General features: G+C 41.7%; 1 protein-coding gene across 1 annotated transcript in view; it reads left to right on the top strand.

Annotated features, from left to right (window-relative positions):
* The first annotated feature begins 2,225 nt into the window (after positions 1–2,225).
* PTER (phosphotriesterase related) overlaps positions 2,226–9,600 on the top strand; it is a 56,244-nt gene continuing 48,869 nt past the window's right edge. The window contains exon 1 of the mRNA XM_046678125.1: positions 2,226–2,343. The gene's annotated coding sequence lies outside the window, so the exon portion shown is untranslated. The remainder of the gene's footprint in view (positions 2,344–9,600) is intronic.

The raw sequence follows: 9,600 nt of genomic DNA, 5'->3' as shown, positions 1-9,600 counted from the left end.
ACAAGCCTTGATGCCAGATTATCATTTCTGATGGCAGAACATCATAAAAGACCCCTTTCATCCATTCTTGTCTGCCTATCCTCAGGGTTAGTAGATGTGGGGGCCAGTACTGAAGAAAGTTTAATTATTTTAAAATAGGACAGTATTTGCTACTTATCTATCAGTAGTACTTATATCACTTAGGATGTGAAATGAAATTACAGTATATACTCAAATGCTATATGCCACCAATGTTTTGCACTGTTGTACACTGAATTTGCATGAATTTCTCTCCCCTAGTGTGAACACACGTGCTCACCATAGTTTGATAAAGTTCCTGAAATAAAACTCCTGCATATTAATTTGAGGTTTCTTTGACGCTGCTTCTTTCAGAGAAATAAAATCTAGACTAGTTTCTCTTTAACACTATCTTCATTTTGAAGGAGTAAAGCCATAGAAAAAGAGCCTGCTTGTGAAATCCATCACAAATCTTGCACAATGGGTGTAATGTGGGCGGTGGAGAATTTAGTAACTTTCATAAAGAAAAACTGAAGTCATTTCTTAACATGAATCTTGTGTATAATTTCATGTCTAGCAGCACGGACTAGTAAAATACAGAACATTATAAATAATGGACTTCTAGGTCTCTCCTTAACAACCATTGTCAGGTACACATTTATATGGCTTCATGGCTGCAGCACAGGCCATCAAAGTGGTAGCCAGCACTGAAATCACTCCGGAAGCCTTCCTTGATCCATCTGTTCATTATACAATCTCGGTATGAGCCCCACTTATTCCTAGCAATATTCAACTCTCTCAATACTCCTCCCTCTGGAGTTCTAAACCTCTACATTTATTCTTGTCTCACGCACCCCTGGGCCCTATTTTCAACCCCTTCCCTCTTCCTTAGATTTAAGTAGCCACCATCCTTAAGGACAGCTGTCTTTTCTCCCTGCTTATCCCTTACCAACCAACTTCTCATTCTTCTACTCTCCTTAAAAATCAAAACACACACACACACACACACACAAAAACCTTTATTTCCTTTTCTTCTCTTTTTCTGAATTAAAAATATTAATGTATTTCCTAGCCTCCTATCAAAGTGCCCCACTCTCTACCACAAAGGTGTGATGAGTTGGGTTCTAGTCCTGGCCTTGCCCAAGGCACTTCTCCTTCCGAGTCTGTTTTCTTGCCCGTAATTGGAAGCGAAATTGATCCTACCACATGTAGGCTGTTCTAAAAATTAAGCAAGATAACATATACAGAGTACCTACAGTAGCAGGGTTGGCCTCAGGAAACATTTATTATTTTTATTATTAAATGTTTACCTTCCTTTCAAAAGACACCTGGAGGTTCTTCCATCTGAGTACACTTCCTTTTTTTTCTCAGAATTCAGGATGAAATCAATTGAATATAGTGTAATACTAAAAGGTATTACTCTGTATTGTGACAAGTGCTCCCAGCACCATGTTTTGAGACAGACTCGCCCATATTCACCAAGCCAATCTGTCGCATGAGGTGCTGGAGCCAGTTCAAGTGCTCCAGGAGACTCTTATTTTAGCAATGAGAAACCTCAGGCCCAGTGGCATGAAACAATGGAGGACTAACCCAAAGTTGTCTGTGTTCAGGATGGTGAGCCAAAATCTGTTTCTGACAACAAATGCCGGGGCACCCCTCCGATTTGTTAGTTTGGAGAAAACTAAAATAGCTACTCAAGTCTCCATGTTCCAGGCGTTTCTACGGAGAACTGGGATCTGGGGGAAACGCAGCTGCTTCCTTTCTCCTTGGAGGTTCGAGCCCCTAATCCTTGCCACTCAGCGAACCAGAGAGAGATGAGAAACCTCTGCTTCCAGGATATTTGGAGGGTATCTACAATAGACTCATGCGCGGAGGAAGTGGGCTTCAGCCCAGCAGCTCGGCGGCCCCTACAGCTACAGGCCTGCTGCGGGGTCACGGGTAGGGCAGGCAGGCTGGAGCCCAGGCTTGGCCGGGAGGCGGGCGGGGCACTGCTGGGGGCCCCGGGCGTGGCCGAGAGTCAAAAGCGAGGCCTGGCTGGAGCCCACTGGGAGTGGTCTTGGACCCGCGCGAGGCTTGACAGGCACTACTGGGCGTGGCCTAGGGCCGGGCAGGGGCGTGGCAGGGGCCGCAGGGCGTGGCTTAGGGCCACGGTGGGGCGTAGCCCGTGGGACTCGGCCCAGGGACACAGGGGCGGGGAGAAGACGCCGGAGGGTGAAGTGGGAGGGGAGCGGGGAGAAGTTACAGGTCCGGGAAGTTGGCCCTGGCGGTCCCGGGGGAGACGGCGGCGCGCAGCGAGCGGAGGGCAGGTCCCCAGGAGCCGGAGCGGGCGCGGGAGCTGTAGGCCGGGTAGGAAGGGTGGGGTCCCCCGTGGGGAGCTTCGGCGACCGCGCTCTGCGCGTTAATCCCTGCAGCGAGCTCCGCCCTGGGGAAGGAGGTTGAAATCAGCCCGCGCTTTGGGGAGCCTTTCCCCAAATGCTGGGGACGCTGCAAAGACGGGGATCGTGAGGCCGCGCGAGGCCTAGGGGGCTGGCCTGGGCGTGGAACTGGTTGCCCCGAAGTGTAATGTCTGGCGAAGCCCGAAACCCGAGGCCCTGAGTCCGGGCGGAGCGAGGCCCAGGGGCCTCGCGTGGCGCTAGCTCAGTGCTGCTCGGCACAAACGCTTCGGGTCGTCGTCGGGCAGCTGCGCCGGGGTGGAGAGCGTCTTTTCCATGCTGGTTCTCCTTTAATAAGCTTTGAAGCCGTACCTCTAAGCCTTGAGCCGCAGCTTTGCCCTTTATGTTACCGTCTCCCGGTTTTTCTATCGTAAAGGTATTCCAAACACACTTAGGTGCGCCTTCCCTGTGGACGGAAACATGGTATTTATAGAAGCGAGGTGGTGACATTTGTGAAGGCGCCTCAGGCACAGTGATACCTCCGAGGGGGCACGTTTACAGATGAAAACTTCCGCTTGTGTAAAAACACGAGTCCATTCGTTCTTAGAATCGCCGATACAGTGGAGGAAGCTGACAAGCCTGTACTCCTATCCTGAAGGATCACACATTCTTTGTTACATAGAATGAACGTCAGGAAGAAAAGAGCTCTAAGACTTGTGACACCTACTTAGCCAGTTACATTTTATTTTGCATAGACCGGGGGGGGGGGGGGGTGATACAGTATTCTTGTTAACAGCCCCTTGTAATTCCAGAAATAACCAACCACCTTCAAAAAGAAATCTCAGTCCACACTGCAAAGAAAAAGATAAGACAATTTGCTGACTGTTGATAGCAAGAGAGCAACTTAATTTTAAAGTGATAATTCAAACAAAGTTCACGAAGTGCTACTGTATGAAGTTATGTTTTCATTTGTGGAGGCTAGATGTTGCTTTATTATAAAAGCAGATCACACGAATTTTTTGGTTTCCTGGTGCATATAAAATTTGTGTATACTGTAGTCTATTGAGTGTGCAATAACATTATGCCTAAAAAAACAATGTACATACCTTAATTAAAAAACACTTTATTGCTGGGGCTGGCCCTGTGATCTAGTGGTTAAGTTCAGCGAGCTCCATGCTCCACTTTAGCAGCCCAGGTTCAGTTCCTAGGTGCAGACCTGCACTGCTCATTAACAGCCATGCTGTGGTGGCGTCCCACATACAAAAATAGAGGAAGACTGGCACCGATGTTAGCTCAGGGTGCACCTTCCTCAGCGCAAAAAAACTATATTGCTAAAAAATGCTAACCATTGTCTGAACCTTCAGCAAGCTGTAATGTTTTTGCTGGTGGAGGGTCTTGAAAAAAAAATGCAATATCTGCAAAGAACAATAAAATGAGGTATGCCTCTGAACAAATATATATATTTTTAATATACATATTTATATATAGTCTTTTTAAATTTTCATCATCCTTCCAAGTTTTCCAATACAGAGGAATGTTCATGGGTTCATTGTTAGGAGATAATTCTTCTCAAATATAATTATCCATAGATGCATTTCAGAAATTATTTTGTCACCAAAGGACATTTGAAATGAATCATCCATACTTACCATTGACTCAGTTTTTTAAAGCAGCTTCAAAGAGTATTTTAAATCTGATTTCTTGGCTATCCTATTTCAGAGCCAAGAGTGTCAGACCTAGGTTTTGCTCCCAGCGTCTTGGCGGCAATGTGTTTGCTCTTTGCCTCTGACTGACACAGAAGGGAGCGGGCAGCGGGCAGCGTTTTGCTTTGGGGAGAGCTGTGCTGCCTTCTTAGGGATGTTGGCTATAAATTCACTCTCCCTAGAGGTTAGCAATCAAAGTTCTCCCCCTCTCTCACTCAGACGAGTGATATGATGATGATAAATGGCTTGGACATGACTGCCCCAAGCACTAGCGTGATGAATTATGTTGTTTAGGGCATGACCAAAGATTCTCCATTGTCAGTCTGCAACCCTGAATATTGGCAGGATTCATAAAGAGCCTTCTGCCAATTTTGGCCTTCGCTTTGCATATTAAATTCTCTGTTTCCACAGGTCATGTTTCTTAGTTCTTAATCATCTCTGTCTTCCCCTGAATTCACTTATTTAATCAACCTTTTGTTTTTTCTGTTCCCTACTCACTAGAAGGGTGGAGTGGTCTCACATTTGTGTTCAGTAAACATTGAGTCTTTCTTCACAGAAACTGTTAAAATAGTAATTAGTAGTCCTTTTCACTAAATCCAGAGTAATAACAGCTTATCTTGCAGTGGCTTAATTGGGTGATTATTTAGTGTTTGAAAAGCCCTTTGAAGAGAATATTGGTAAATACTGTTGTTAATTTAATGCTCCTTTGTGTAACTGAAAGTCTGCTGCATCCACGAAATCCTCAGTATTATTGCCTACTGACAAAGATTTCTTTCTTAATTTTGCTTACTATTTTCAAAATTATATATGTATCGATTTGTGAAATATTTAAAATATTTTCATCAACTCTCCAAGTTATCATCTTTATACCATCACATTTCTACATGTCAGCTATGACTTCCTTATATATCTGAAAAGTTCCGTTTTATCAGTTGCGCTCTCTAAAGTTTGGAGGAAATATACAGCTGGACCCTCCAGTTCAGGGATATTTCACATCCTACCGCTTCTACGTATGTTGTGTGTGGTATGTGCTTTTCAGCAAGCTTTCCTATTAAGTGCTGACAAATAACTAAAATAATGATTTATTTACTCTGAGTCCATGCACTGAGCAATCACCTGATTGTCATCAAAATTTGTCAACAAGGGTTAGATTGCATTGCACATGCCTGGCCAGCCCTTTTGATGAATTTTCTACTCACTCTATAGACCCAGAGCCCCTACATGTAATTAAAGGCCACTTCGTAGCCTGGATTAGACAACTTTCATTACTGACTGTATTAGTTTGCTAGGGTTGCCATAACAAAATAGCACGGGCCGGGTAACTTCAACAACAGAAATTTATGTTTTCCTAATTCTGGGGCTAGAAGTCCAAGATCAAGGTGTTGGGAAGTTTGGTTTTATACGAGGCCTCTCGTGTCCTCACATGGTCTTCCCTCTGTGTTGTCTGTGCCTTAGTCTCTTCTTCATTTAACTACACAAAATAGTCACATTGGGTTAGGACTAACCCAGCAACCCCGTGTTAACCTAATGACCTCTTTAAAGGCCCTGTCCCCAAATACAGTCACATTCTGAGGTCCTGGGAGTGAGGCTTCAACATATGAATTTAAGGGGACACAATTCAGCCCACAGTACTGACCTACAGTAATAGTGGTCTCTGGAAGCTACCCCTTTTGGAGTTATTTTCTTTGATCATCAAATTGGAGCAACCAAATGATGACTACAAATCTTTGGAGGGTCCACTTAGTTCAGGAACTTCTCCTTACCATTACGTGGAGGACAGCTTTATGCTTGTGACTTAAAACATTGAAGTCATTAGCTAAAAACTGAAAAACCTGAAGCAACATTATTAAATGAATTCTATATAGCTGTTCACCATAAAATGTATATAATCAAGTAGACCTTGCTAGCGGAAATTATAACCATCCAAATATTTGTTATTACAACTCACAAATATTTCTACCCAAAATTTCCTGTCTGAATCAAGAACTTGCTATGACTAGTCCACATACTTGTGCCAACAAAAAGGGCAACAGGGGGCCAGCCCACTGGCGCAGCGGTTAAGTTCACAGGTTCTGCTTTGGCAGCCTGGGGTTGGCTGGTTCAGATCCCAGGTCCGGACCTACCCTCTGCTTGTCAAGCCATGCTGTGGCAGGCATCCCACATGTAAAATAGAGGAAGACGGGCATGGATATGAGCTCAGGGCCAGTCATCCTCAGCAAAAAGAGGAGGCTTGGTGGCAGATGCTAGCTCTGGGCTAATCTTCCTCAAAAAAAAAAAAAAGGGGGCAACAGGATATAGAGTGTGCTGTGGTCTTATCTCACATCTTCTCCCTAGAGGGTGACATCTTGTCTCACATTGTTTAAATGTGCTCTGCATTATTGCTTCCAGATTATCAACTGAAAATGTCTAAGAAAGCAGAAGGGTCTCTGAAGAGAGTCAATGAGCCTCAGAAGCTAGAAAAGCTTTCACATTTGAAGAAATATTTGGAATGTGAAAGCATCAAAGACCTCAGTTTGACCATTTCCTGTCCACCTCTCCCACACAGCCTATAGTTGATTCTGGAAAGCTCTACAAGGTTCTGGAAAGCTTTACAGTGTTCCTCCAGAATAGAATAATAGTGTTGTTTTTTTTTTTTAAGATTGGCACCTGAGCTAACAACTGTTGCCAATCTTCTTTTTTTTTTTATTCTTCTCCCCAAAGCCCCGCAGTATATAGTTGTAGATTCTAGTTGAAAGTGACTCTGGTTGTACCATGTGGGATGCTGCCTCATCATGGCCTGATGAGCAGTACCAAGTCCGTGCCCAGGATTCAAACCGGCGAAACCCTGGGCCGCTGAAGTGGAGCACGAGAACTTAACCACTCGGCCACGGGGCCGGCCCCAGAATAATAGTGTTTTTTTAATTCTAAAAGAAAAATATCTTTTGTAGTTAATGAATAGCCAGAAATTCTTAGAGGATTGTTACGTTGAGGATATAAGAGTAAGTAATATTTGGGATAACTGGTTGGCAGTTTGAATGAACACCAAAACATTATTTTCCCTTTAAGAACTGTTTTTATTGGAATTTATTGTTGAAGCTGTGTGATGGATACACAGGGGTTCATTATAGTGTTCCCTCTACATTTGTAAACTTTTGAAAATGTCCATATTAAAAAGTTTAAATAAAATAAACAAAATGTCCATATGGAAAAGTTTAAATAAAATAAAATTTTTTTAAAAAGAAGAAATGAACAAAATATATAGTTTCCAATAATGCAAAATTTGATACCATCACGTTTTCAGGAACAGATTAAATTTGAATAATGAGATATGCATGCACATGTAAGACGACGCACAGGTAAGCAGAGTGTGGTTTTTACTACCAAGCTCCATTGTTAAAAGCCTTACCCAGGAAAGGCTACAAGAGTGCTAGTTTTGACCTAGATTATCTGACACATGGTTTTATTTATCGCCCCCTGGTGTAGGGCATGTCTGTCACTTCTGGTGAGTTGGTTTCTACCAGTTCTAGAGCTTCCAGGGCTGCATTTTCTCCAAGTCCAGTCTTTAACTTCAGAGACTTTCCATTTGACCCTGTACAAATCCCTTTCACACAAGTCAAGAAGAGGCCACCCACTTCCAACGCACCATGCCCGGCTAATGCCTTCTGCCCAATGCTTTCTATAAAAATGTCCTCCACCATTGCAGGAGAGATCTCTACAGGCCGACACTAGGCAAGAAAAGATCTCAGCTCAGAGTCCTTCAGAGGAACGTTACTTCGAAGCCCTGTCTCCTGCCTGTCACTGCAGGTCCCCATCCAGCTTCTCCCAGCTTCCACATGTAGGATTAGGAATTGTCCTGGGCCTCGCCTTGAGTCTCACTCACGTCTCTGCACAATTCTAAGGCCTGATGTAGATTCCCTTTTGCTTCCGTGTTGCTTTGAACTTGCCCCGTTATCATTCGGGAAAGCACATCTTCAAGGTGTTCTTCTTTCTGCTGGGTAACTCAATGTTTTGGAGCAATTCAGTACATAAAAAGTAAAGAATCTGCTCTTTTAAGTACTGATGTTACTGAGACTTTGAGTTTGCAGCCATATTTGATCTGGTGGGTGTACGGGGAGGGAGAAGTTTCCAGCAAATGGAGGGGCAGCGCCCCATTTTGACATTCTTCATTCCTCCCACGGATTGTCTTTTGACTTTTTGTCTATTAGTGTATTTCAGTAGAAAGATCAAAACATCTCTCAAGCTAAAAGATCCAAGTTTAATATGATCTCATTGAAGATTCTATATAGTTCTATATATTCTTGTTTATGGAATTTCATTTAATTGTTAAATTTAAAATATACAAAAGAACTATACAGTTTCTAGCATTAGGAATACTTCATGGACCTTCACTACTACTAATTTGTGAATTAATCAAAACGATTAATTTCTAAATTCCTTTGCTTTTTGATAGCCCAAGTCAGAATTGTAAAAGATTTTTTATGTGGATTTTTCATAATACATTATTTAGGGATACTATAGATTTTTGTGAACCTGTTTCCACTTCTTTATTTCTATTTTTGTGTTAGTAATACCTTGGCTAAAATATGTTTTCAGTAATTATTTCTATATAATTTAATGGTTTTTCAACATTAGCATTAAAGGAGAATTTCTTTCTTTGTTAGTTCTATACAAAGAATGATGTATTAAACTTTAGAGTTTATTCTATAAAAATTAGAAAGCTTACCAAATGGCCGTACTATGTCTGACCATAATGTCTTGATTCATATTCTTTATGTGACACGTATTATCATATTTCTATTTTTAAATCAACATCATTTATGTCAACAATTATAGGATCAATAAAAAGGTCTGAAAGTTAAAAATGGAGAACAGGTTTCTCTGCCTAATTAGAAGTCAAGATTATATTTCTGATGAGTTGGGGGGAATCTTACCCCCGGAACAGGAATTAGTTCTTTAATAGGCCAGAGAAATTAAATGTGTTACAAGACATTGTAGGGATGTTAAATGTCCTTTAATTTTCATACACTCAGTATAATATTCATCAGAATGAAGGAATAAATTCATCATTCATTAATATTCATCACATTTGTCAAATTTGATTGATTCTTATGTCATCCTTAAGAGTGTTTGCTATGCCTTTGCTCTAATTATTTAATATTTTTCTTTAAACCAACACAGTGTTTTACTTCAGCCTCATCCCTTCAATAATGTCCATGAAATCACTGGCTTGCAACGTCTATTACTTTTTTCTAAAACACATTAAAAATAAATAAATATGTGTTTAAAACATTTTTAAATGCCCATGTATCACCTAAAATCAGTTGGAACCACTAGTGGGAAATATATCACACCTTCTGAAAACACCGACAAAAACCAAGCAGATTATTGTTGATTATTTTTCACTTATCTCGCCATCCACTAAAGAATATAATAATTCTTGGTTGTAAGGTTGGCACAAAATGGTTTTCAGAATAGTTTCTGTACTTGTACCATGATGATTAGAAAATGTTGAAACTATATGTATGTGTGTGTATGTATATGTGTGTGTA

Source organism: Equus quagga, chromosome 12 (assembly GCF_021613505.1).
Source record: "Equus quagga isolate Etosha38 chromosome 12, UCLA_HA_Equagga_1.0, whole genome shotgun sequence".
NCBI classification, from domain to species: Eukaryota; Metazoa; Chordata; class Mammalia; order Perissodactyla; family Equidae; genus Equus; species Equus quagga.
Note: the sequence above shows the minus strand (reverse complement) of the source record. Positions and strands in the feature narration are given on the sequence as shown.